This window comes from Crassostrea angulata, chromosome 1, assembly GCF_025612915.1.
Source record: "Crassostrea angulata isolate pt1a10 chromosome 1, ASM2561291v2, whole genome shotgun sequence".
Classification (NCBI taxonomy): Eukaryota; Metazoa; Mollusca; class Bivalvia; order Ostreida; family Ostreidae; genus Magallana; species Magallana angulata.
Genome location: NC_069111.1, coordinates 23,300,904 through 23,312,589, shown reverse-complemented (window position 1 = coordinate 23,312,589; position 11,686 = coordinate 23,300,904). Strand labels below are relative to the sequence as shown.

The window sequence follows — 11,686 nt, the reverse complement described above, 5'->3', positions numbered from 1 at the left end:
CTTCTATGCATGATTTTAAAGCGCAACATACATACGGTATATATATATACATGTAGGACTGCTTACAGCCAGACACTCTTGTTTTGTTGATCCTTTCATTTAGGATGAGAAGGCAGTCGCTTGATGGTATGAAAGTTTCAAAGAAATTAATGAAAAGTATCGATTTAAAAACATTGAAATTATTTACAAAAGCATAATTTTTGCTTTATATACCAGCGTTTATCAATTAACCATTAAAATATCAAGAATTGTTTTAAAACTTGTGTTACTTATACATGTAACTGTTACATTAGATGTTTAAAATCCTTCAGTTAAAACTTACCTATAAAAGCTTACCCCTTTAGGTTAAATTTGATAAATCTAAACTTTAAATGGAACACACAGAACTACTTGAACAATTAACGATATGGAATCAAAGTTTGTCTCTAACAATTTGATTTAAACGTGGTTCACTGTACCATTGAAACTGAAATTTCGCTGTAGTATCTAATAACCACTTGTTATAAAGCCTCATTTCTAAAAATTGTCTTGTATATTATCTCATTTTCCAAACACTACAATCTTTGATTAGGTTGCGTCGACATTTTAATTCTATGCAACAAAGTACTGTCATGTTGTAAATTTTGAGTTTACCAGCTGGTGGCAGTAAATACAAAATTTACAACATGACAATTGTCATGTGGTGGAAGTAAATACAAAATTTACAACATGGCAATTGTTATGTGGTGGCAGTAAATACAAAATTTACAACATGGCAATTGTCATGTGGTGCCAGTAAATACAAAATTTACAACATGACAATTGTCATGTGGTGGAAGTAAAAACAAAATTTACAACATGGCAATTGTCATGTGGTGCCAGTAAATACAAAATTTACAACATGACAATTGTCATGTGGTGCCAGTAAATACAAAATTTACAACAAGGCAATTGTCATGTGGTGGAAGTAAATACAAAATTTACAACATGGCAATTGTCATGTGGTGGCAGTAAATACAAAATTTACAACATGACAATCGTTATTGTTAAATTGTTATTTACTGCCACCCGGCCAATTCAAAATTTACATGACAGTATTCTCCAGGTGTATTTATCAGATGATATAAACCATCCTTGCTTTCGGTAAAAAGAGCCACATCATCTGCACACATTAGTTACATTCAAATTGTACAAAGTTGAAAACAAACTCATATAGATGCTTGTCCATTGTATAGGAAAGTTACCTCTTAAAATTTGACCAGAATTCCAATGTAAATACATGTACATAGAAAACAGCAAAAAAAATATAGTCTCTCCTTGCTTTGAATTAACATACACTTAACAAATCATGTTTTTCCCTATCATAAAGATATTTAATTATTGTGAATATCTTTCCTTTTACACGTTTGCCTGCATCAATGTTCCATGCATAGTTGAACTCTGTCCGGTATCCGCCGAAAGAAAACAATATTCTCAACAATTGTTTTTACTTTTTCCAATAATTTTATACTCTAAATTAAAAAAGGCATCAACTGTTGATGCTTTCCTTAATATTTTTCATTTTCATATAGGTAATTTTTTTTTTCGGCGAATGAACAAATATTTTGCTCAAAATTTATTATTTAGAAACAATACTGAACGACATTTGTAAAATTTGGGAAAGCTACATGTATAAAACCATATTGGATTTTATATACCACCAGATGGTTACAAAAGCCTTCAATAAAAAGCAGTTTTGATCCTAATGATAAATGTTCTAGAGCATATATTCTGCTATTTGTGATTGTAATTTATATACCAATTAAGCATTTAAAATGAGCAACTGGCATGAACCGCCATACTAGTAGTAGAAAATTAAGCGACTGCTAATTACCAAGAATCATGGGATACATTTTTGACATCTATCATTTTCTCATTCATCAGATGGCTTGGTATTTTTTGGCGTCAAATTGTCAATAACCGACCAGTGGGTATCGTAATCTGTTGTTCTTAGATATCTGTGATGGACTATCCTTCATGTTTCTCTTAACATTTTTTCCTATAAATTGATTTCTATATTACCTTTGGTAAGTACAATGTGTGTCAGTTTGCTCAACACATGGTGTGGAATGACGTCAGTCCCAGAGTGTGTTTATTATTATTAATCACTACTGTTCACAAATGAATATATGTAAACGGGATTTCCATAAAAGAATTAAATTCTATTTTCACTTGATTAAGTTTCAATGGTAAAAAAAACCCAATAATTTTGATAAATGCATGTTCTTTTTCTTTGTTTCTCGGCTATTAAAACATGAATATTGTTTTCCAGTTTTTGTGTTATGAAATAAAGTTTTTAAAGAGCTATGTGAATTCAAATTGAAGTGTGAAGATTCGATGTAAATTACACAAAGGAAGACTCAACTATGTGTGCATTCACACACACCAACATGCACACACACACACACACACACTCTCTCTCTCTCTCTCTCTCTCTGTTAATATCTCTCTTTTTTAATTGATAAACGAAAAATACAAATCAGTCGAAGGACGTTTTAAACAAAGTACATAAACCTTAGGGCCAAGGGCTTTGTGAGAGAAAGTGAGACAAGATAAAAACAATGCAATAACATTATACTGAAAAACATCTGAATTGATCAAATTTGAGCTCTTAGACTTGCAAGATTCCACTTAACCATGGAGATAACAGAATAACCTACAACTTTTTTAAAGCAGGTTGGGCGGACAAAAGGGTAAAAAAGACAATAATGAAAAACGAACAACTAAATTTTAAAGACATGCTAAAATACGAAACAGTCCAGCTTAAACAAAATCAACAGCCTCTTTTGCAAAATCAACAGACACCGATGCAAAACAAACGATCATCGATGCAAAACAAACAGTCATGCACTGAATTAAATCTAGATGGCTTGCGAAGAGGTATCAGGAGAAATCGTATCTTTGAGAAAACATACCCTTGACCTATAGAAAACGTTTTAAACGAATTTGTTTCCAGGGAGGGAGGTCCGAGAGATATTAAGGTTTGGAAGGGGTTGGGTGGTGGGGATTGAGGGGGGGGGGGGGGGGCGGGGGTAATTTTACTATGCAAGATTAAGAAATTTGATTTTTCCAGGGGGTCCGAATTTGATCTTATCTACATAACAAAGACTTTAAAGCTCTTTATTTCGTTTGTATCGTGATTGTTTACTCTCAAAGTTTGGTCATTACAAGTTGATACTTCAGCATTACATGATGGCAATTTAACATAGCATTTAAGTATCAGCATGTAATGTCAAAGTATCAGCATGTAATGTTGAAGTATCAGCACGTAATGTTAAAGTACCATCATGTAGTATTAAAGTATCAGCACGTAATGTTAAAGTACCATCATGTAGTATTAAAGTATCAGCACGTAATGTTAAAGTACCATCATGTAGTATTAAAGTATCAGCACGTAATGTTAAAGTATTATCATGTAGTATTAAAGTATCAGCACGTAATGTTAAAGTACCATCATGTAATATTAAAGTATCAGCACGTAATGTTAAAGTATATTATGTAATGTTCGAGTATCAGCGTGTAATGTTAAAGTACCATCATGCAATGTTAAAGTATCAACATGTAATGTTAAAGTATCATCATAGCATGAAGATTATCTACATAAGGAAATTGAGGTGTTCCATATGGTCAAGCATATAAAGCATCAAATCACCATTCTATGCATAAAAATTGAAAAAAAATTAATTTCTTTGGCTCAAGTTGTTAAGATATACTGATAAACATGGCATATAAGGATAAATAAATGAATACACCTAATCAAATATGTAAACACATTATTCTTATAATTATATTAATCTATCAATCAAAACTAGCATATATTTTAAAACGATTTCAGTTATACTGTATCGATATGTAGCCAACTACTAGTAGTTTAACTGCTCTTGCCGATTAGAGTTTTTAGGATTTGTAAATTAATTTTCTTTTTGTATGTCAGTGTTTTTAAGGATGAGTCTCTCCCCTCTCAAAAACGATGTTATTTGTCTGTATTGTGTATTTATTTAATGTACATGATTAAGATAACAATGTTATAAGCAAAAATGATACAAATATTTATTGAATATTTTATTGCATTTGAATAGTTTTTATAACTATTTCAATTCTTGTTACGATTTCCCTAATGTACTTTTACTTCTGAGGAAACGCACCCTAATCTGTGGGTGGTGGATCCTGACAAACCTACCCCTTGCAAATCTAAATATTCTCCAGGACCCCCTCCCCCTTCTTTCCTGAGAAAAAATTATTCGGGATCCGCGTTTCCTTTAAGTCAATGGTACCTTTCATGGTTACGTTTTTTCCAGGGTACGATTTTTCCTGATGCCTCTTTGCACGTTATCTAGCTTTAATTTGGTGCATGACTGTTGTTTTTGCATCGATACCCGTTTGTTTTACATCAGTGACTGCTGATTTTGCTGTTGATTTTGATTTAAGCTGGTCTGTTTAGTACTTTAGCATGATTTTAATAATCAGTTGTTCGTTTTGCATTAACCTATTTTTTTAACTTTTCGCCGCCCATATTAGGTTGATGATATTTTGTTAATCAACAATAGCTTCAGGAAAGAAACATCACATTGCATTAAAATAATTGTAATCATTTTGATATTGAATTTCTTTATTTTTAGACTGGTTTAAAATGTTAAATTCAAAAGCGATTTGGGTTTTTTTTTGCTTTGTTTAATGCATCTTATAATTTCTTGTTGAATAAAATGACAAAAGACCACAAATGTTATAGTTCAGGATGGCGCTATGGATGTTCGCTGTATCATTTTCCGTGATGGTCCTTGGTTAATGCGTCTAAAATTTCCGTAAATGAATTTGCTGTGAATTCGTTCTTCGTTATTAATTGGTCACCTACAAAAAAAAAATGCACTCTGTTACATATAATCCATTCACCTCCAAAGATTGATTAGAAGTGTAGTTTTAGTATAAAACTGCATTTATATGCTTAAAATATTTGCTTCAATTCATTATGTAAAGAGTAGCTCCTACCATTTCGGTCTAAGAATTGAAACAGCAGGTTTGTTCCTCTTTTGAACATACGTAGTCTTGATTGTGAGAGGTACTGTGTGGGTTTTATTTCACTGCTATCTATAATCTCATTATAATCCTCAATACTGTCTTTATCCATCCAAGCGTCTGAATGAATCCTACTGTTTCGTTTCCCGAATCTTGGATAATCGTTTTCTTTGCTACTTGTGTAAAATAAACAGAGGGCACAGTCACATGACACAAGCACAATCAACGCCCAAAACAAGCTTTGCATTCTCAAACCTGTAAAAAAAAACCAACAAGGGACATAAATATTATTAAAAGTTATGATGCGAGGTTCATTTGTGTACATGTATCACTTAAGAAACAGATTGAGTGCTATTTATTATTATCTATATATTTGTTTCTTGTATGTTTTTGTTTATCGTTGAAAATATTTGTTGTTGTTGCGGGTTTTTTTTAAAATTATTCCTTCTTTCTTGTTGTATGCCTATCTGTAATTTATATTTTAAGCTACACCAGGTTAAAACAATTATTTATTATATCTGTAAGGTAAAACGCAAGTCAGATGTCAGTGGTAATAAGACGGATAATATCACATTTATGCGAGTTGACAGAGATATTTAAAGCATTTTTTGAAAGGTACATGAACACCGTATACAACCCATTTCCGATGAAATGCGATAATTTTTATTTTTCAACTCCCCCGGATGCTCTGTTTTCCGAAAATCGACTTCCCCCTACGTTGCCGTTACATCTGAGCAGAAAATCTCATGCCTATTGGGTTTTTTCTTAAGATTTGTTATGATTTGATTATTGCGCTTACAAGGTTGATTATTTGTTCGACTGTTTAACTACATGTATGTATCTGACTATCTGTGATCCAAAATAAGTCGTATATTTTACAAATCATGCATATTTTGATCACCAGATTACCGTGAATTTGAAATTTCCCAAATAGTTCTCAAAGTGTTTGAGACTAGACGCAAAGAGCACTCGGGCCAATGACCATCACAAAGTTTGACTATCTCTGTCTTTCGTGCAGTATATATTTTTTGAAAATACTTGTTCTAAATACCTACAAAAGGCGTGACCTAAATTACTCCCGTCTCCGAAGCGGAGAAAATCGACTCCCCCATACTCCCAAATATACTCTTTGTCGACTTCCCTACGTTAGGGGGTGTAATTACTGTGTTCGTGCATCTTTTCAAAAAATGCTTTGAATATTTCTGTCAACTTGCATAAATGTGATATAAACAATATTGAAAAGACGATTTTCAATCAAAAGATAAAATGTACATATTATTAGTATATCTTAAAATTTGACAGAAACGACGTTAAACCTTAGACACAACTTTGCAGAAATTCACTGGTATTGACAGATGTAATGAAAGTAATCTAAAACTGAAATGATTTGCAAAAAAAACCAATAAAACCACACACACCACCACCCCCCCCCCCAAAAAAAAACCCCTCCAAAAACCCAAAAAACAAAGAAACAATAATATAAGAAAATAATTTAAAAATCCCCCAAATCAAAACAAAACCCCTGCGCTACATCAAATGCTAGTAACACTGCTAACTGCTCAAAATATATTAAGACTGTATTTTTCAAGGAAAAGGTACTACTATTAAAGGTTAAGAATTTCACAATAAATCGTGCTCCATGAATTAATTTTATGAATTTTATTGATTGAGGCACATTTTCATGATAAAAGAGACAATTTATCTAGCGGTAATTACGATACAATTTTGGATTTTTTTCCTGAAACGGGTGGTGGGGAATAATATAAGCTAGATAAAAATGATGTGTTTAGATTTCAAGTACATAGATACAGAAAAGATTAACGTTATTTATAAACAATCAAAAAGGCACGAGTGTATTCTAAATTCAATGCTTCCATGTCTTATTTTTCATACAGGTGTATTATTTGCATTGCTTGCATTGTCAACAGACCATTGAGAGTAACAGTGAATGTGGTGTGTTCCTTATTCAAACGCATGTCGTTGGTTTTATACTTTAGTTTATGATTTGAACCTATTTTTGTACAACAATACAAAATTTGGATTGGGCACAAGTTCCATAACTTAGACCGCCCTCTCCCAGTTTATTTAGTTTATGACATACACGTATATTGGTCGAAGTCATTTGTCCTGAGCAAATTGCAGGGTTTTTCAATTCAATAACGTGCTGGATAAAAGAACTACGTTTCTTGTATCTATTCAGCCCCATATCTTGACCGCATTTTAAGAACTGTCAAACACAAACGTAAATATTGTAATGGACTTTAAAAATATAAAGTTTAATGGACGAATTGTACCAAACAAATCATTTAACCTTAAACACTTTTTGTTTTGTTTTGTGACATCATAATCAAACAAGTGCCCTATTTTGTCCCTGCGAATGAAATTGTATAGTGTTATCATTTCTCCTATTATTATCTTATTTTTTCGCTACCTTCGTATTCTGCACAAATCACCCAATAAACCAATTTAATGTTTAAATATGCCATTGTTTGGTTTGGTTTCTTCGAGTATCTTTACAAACCCGATTTTGATGCTATTTTAAGTGATAAAATATATTTTTTGTTATATTGTTTTTTATTTTGAAAATTGTAAAGACCTAAAAACACACTCAAAATACTGGAAAGTGAACTCACCAAATACGACGTAAATTCAATCAGCACAGTGGACACTACAAATCCGAGTTCATAAAAATTCCAACATGAAGTGAACTGGTCAAAGCTCTGTTTCTATTGTAAGCTGGGAACCTATTGCCTAGGTTATATATACAAACAGAGTAATCAAACCATGACATCGCTGGGGAGTGGAATACAGAAAAGACAGTCTATTAAAACACGCCCCATAACGCACACCCAGTAAGTGGCTCTGACGTGGTGATATTCGAGCTCGGGTGATCAACACTTCAAGGGATGGACAATTCACAGAACGATTAAAAACACGTTGTATGGGGTTGTTGTTCTCTCACCCTTATACTTATTTTTGTTTGGCGATCACAGTTTTTTTTTTCAATTATGTTTTGTAATAGTATTAATGCCGACCTCGACTTCGATCAAACAGTAATATTTGATAAAAACATTGTATCTAATGCTAGAAAGAACATGATACTGATAAGTAAAAGTTTTAAACCGATGCTGAAATTAGATAGTAAATAAGTAAGTACCCATGTACTGAAAGACGATGTACACGGTCTACACTCAAGTTTCGTGTCTCACAGACAGATCTCGGCGTGCTCAGATGAATTTATACTGATCTTAAAGTATTTTTGCTGTATTGTATGCTATTGTTTATTTATTTAAATTCATATGACTAAAGTTCGTGTAACAAATATACTACATAAATTTTATAATATGATTATAAGTATTCTACATAATAGCTAAATAAATATACAGTTTAAAGCGAAAAGTTCAATTTATGCTAAGTATATACAGTAACACATAAGCACCCATGTAGATGGGGAGCCTTTACCATGTGAAAACCATATCAAGCAGATGAAAGTTTGTTTTCCTGGTCAGATGACTGTGGCTGTGGTATGAGAAGGTCAGTTATAACAAAAAATTCTAACAATATGATTTAATTCCGGGTTTATATTATTCGCGGCGTTATCCTTTGGGATCATAGGAAATATTTTTATTGTGGAATAGTCATTTACTACTATAAAGTCAAAAGATGGTTATGATTTATAAACTTCTGTAAACATGTTTTTTGTTAAAGCAATTTAGACGCCCTGAAGGAAGCAAGTTAGTTTATTGTGGTCCTGTACAAATATATGTTTGACTTATACTAGACTAAGTTTTCTTTTAGTAGAAAACCTTTCTTTCGATGACATTTGTTCATAAATTTTGATCTTATATATCATAAAGATTTAGTACATTCATAATTATCATAACATAATTTTGCAGCTTGATATAATTCTAAAATGCACACCTCATGTTGCTTTTAAAATCATTTAAAAAGCAAACAGTCAGAACAAGTTTTTGTAAAATATGGATCATCATGCATATTTAAATCAGTTAGATGTCTTCCAAATGATGAAATAGTTCCAGTCGCTTTTAACTGAAAAAACTGTGCTGAGGCTTTAATTGAGACAAAACATTGTTTTCCGATATACTTCAATAATTTCATAGAATAAAAAATCATTTTTTTAAACATTTCATTTTTTAAGGTGGAATAACACTTCATCACAAAATGGCTGACCTCTGATCGAAACAACATTTCGTTTTATTAAAAGGATTTTATCGATGACAAAATGTCACTTACTCCATAGCCGAGTGGATAAAGTATCATGTTCGAATCCCGAAGAGGCTTTTGTTGTTACTTACTGAATAGCTGCAGGTCTGTAGTCCCCGGTCTGAAAAAATCGGATGGACGACCTGGGAGCTACAGTGCCTCCCATAGTAAAAAACTGCAATTTACGGCGCACAAAAATGCGCTAGTTTTGGACTGATTAATCTCATTTCCGAACACATTCTGTACAAATATTTGATTCCAAAAAATTCCTTGGACATTTTACCACAGATATCCTCATTTCACCTGCCTCTGATAGTCTTTTAAACACAATCACTAACCCCGGAAAGTGAAGGTAAATCACTAACCCCGGAAAGTGAAGGTCTCACAACACTATTTTTCCGGAGGTTCACGTCAAAACATGGCTGAGGGAAAATAATTCCCAAATACTCCCCTTCGTTTTTAGGAGTTTTTCGCCAGCGACAGGGACTGTACTTTTTTATGAGATGAAAAACAACGTGTAAAATGCCTGATTTTCCCACCTTAGTAAAAATACGAGGTCACTTGAATTTTTGATGCCAGTTGTTTCGGCGGGGGGGGGGGGGGGGGGGGGTGAAAGGGCTCGGGCATGATTTTCAAGCGCATGTAAACAAACTCTCGTGCCTTTGTGGATGGCTGTGTGTTTTTTGCTACTGAATTGGTTAGGAACACAGGGGCTCGTCACGAAGTTTTTTCAACCTTTTATATCTACCACCTCGTCACGAAGTTTTTTCAACCTTTTATATCTACCACCTCTATACAATAAAATACACAAGGGAGGAATCAAAACTCGTAAAAATCGCTACCTCCCGATTTCGGTCGCCTCGTATTAATTCTTCTCGGACGTTAAACCCTGTACTCTAGGTATCATTAGATCGGGAAAAGACCATAGTTTTTAGGAATACCTGCAACATTTAAACACCGGCAACAATTTTAGCAGTTTTCAAGCATTTTCTTCCAGTTTACTCTCCGGTGACACTTTCTTCGATCAGATGTGGTTAGGAACAATTGTTTTAAAAGTTGTAAAGAGGAAATATTCCCAGAAGTTTGTTTTAAACTCGCTACCCGTATCTAAAGTTGCGTAATTTTGGTAAGAATATATAGTAAAAATTAATAGTGGTGTGCAACCTGAAGTGGGGCAGTGTTGTTTACATCTAAAAATGGCGACTCCCGAATTAATATACTTCATTTTCCGAAATCGGTTATCATGTTCAAGAGAAAGTCTGAGGCAAGTAAAATGACGATATTGGTAGCAAATTGCCCGAAAAATTTAATGGTATTAATGGTTTTCACCGAATTTGTGGGAAAATGAGGCTTATCAGTCCTAAACAAGCGCATAATTTTGTGCGCTGTAAATTGCAGTTTTTTTTATTATGGAAGGAACTGTAGCTCCCAGGTCGTCCATCCAAGTTTTTTTCAGACCGGGAGCTACAGACCTGCAGCTACTTACTGAATTGAATTGTTTAGATATTGCATAGCCCCCTAACTCCGTCACTACCCTAACTCCGCCACTTTCGGGAAACTCCTCAACGTTTGAAATCAAGGGCGATTATGACGTCATTTTTTGCATGTCAAAAAGCTTCAATCAAATGTCAACGATTTACAACGTTTAAATTTAAGAATGTGTTCAAACTTAACAAAACTACACCTTAATAATTGCGTGAAATCAGAAAACACTTTTTTACGGGTGCACTAAATTAACGGTATTTCTGACATGCAGGCCCATTTGATTATTTACGGTGGTCAGTCATTTTAAGAGAGGTCAAGATGAAACATTTCACATGTAATTTATTTTTTTATTAAGGCTATTAATACATTTTTTCAGTCCGCAGTATAGTTTATGCACTACACTTGATGTCCATGCAGTACTACAGAGTGATTGATTCTAAGAGAGAGAGAGAGAGAGAGAGAGAGAGAGAGAGAGAGAGAGAGAGAGAGAGAGAGAGAGAGAGATGATATACTGGAATCAGCAAGATACCTAGTATTGATGTCATCTCTTCATAAATCTAACTTAATTAAAATGACAGTCTACACTTACGCCTATTATTTACGACGATTTTTGTCAATTAACACCCATTCATTAGAGAATAACTGCGAGTACTAAAACATCAGATATTAATTTATATCATAAAAGCGAGTATATAAAACCGGCTAATATACGAAACTTACTACTCAAGGATGACGACTATTTTAAAGAATAATGTAGGAATTGCCCTTTTATTCTTATTATTTCCTAACCACACCAGGCAAGCAACCACAGAAAGACATATACAGATTTAAACTTCTCCACTATAGTATATAAAGTAAATGTGGAAAGAAACAATAAAGGAAAAACACTAGCAGAGTCACTACGATGCGAGTTTTTAACACGTACATTTGACATAGTCATCTGATC

At 33.3% G+C, this 11,686-nt stretch overlaps 1 long non-coding RNA gene across 1 annotated transcript; it reads right to left on the bottom strand.

Moving 5' to 3' along the window:
- Window positions 1-4,702: 4,702 nt before the first annotated feature.
- LOC128159081 (uncharacterized) lies at window positions 4,703-7,836 on the bottom strand. Its single transcript, XR_008240093.1, has 3 exons — window positions 7,665-7,836; window positions 5,005-5,286; window positions 4,703-4,866 (listed from the first exon to the last, which is right to left on the bottom strand). It is a non-coding gene; the product is annotated as an uncharacterized LOC128159081 (long non-coding RNA).
- Window positions 7,837-11,686: the final 3,850 nt, after the last annotated feature.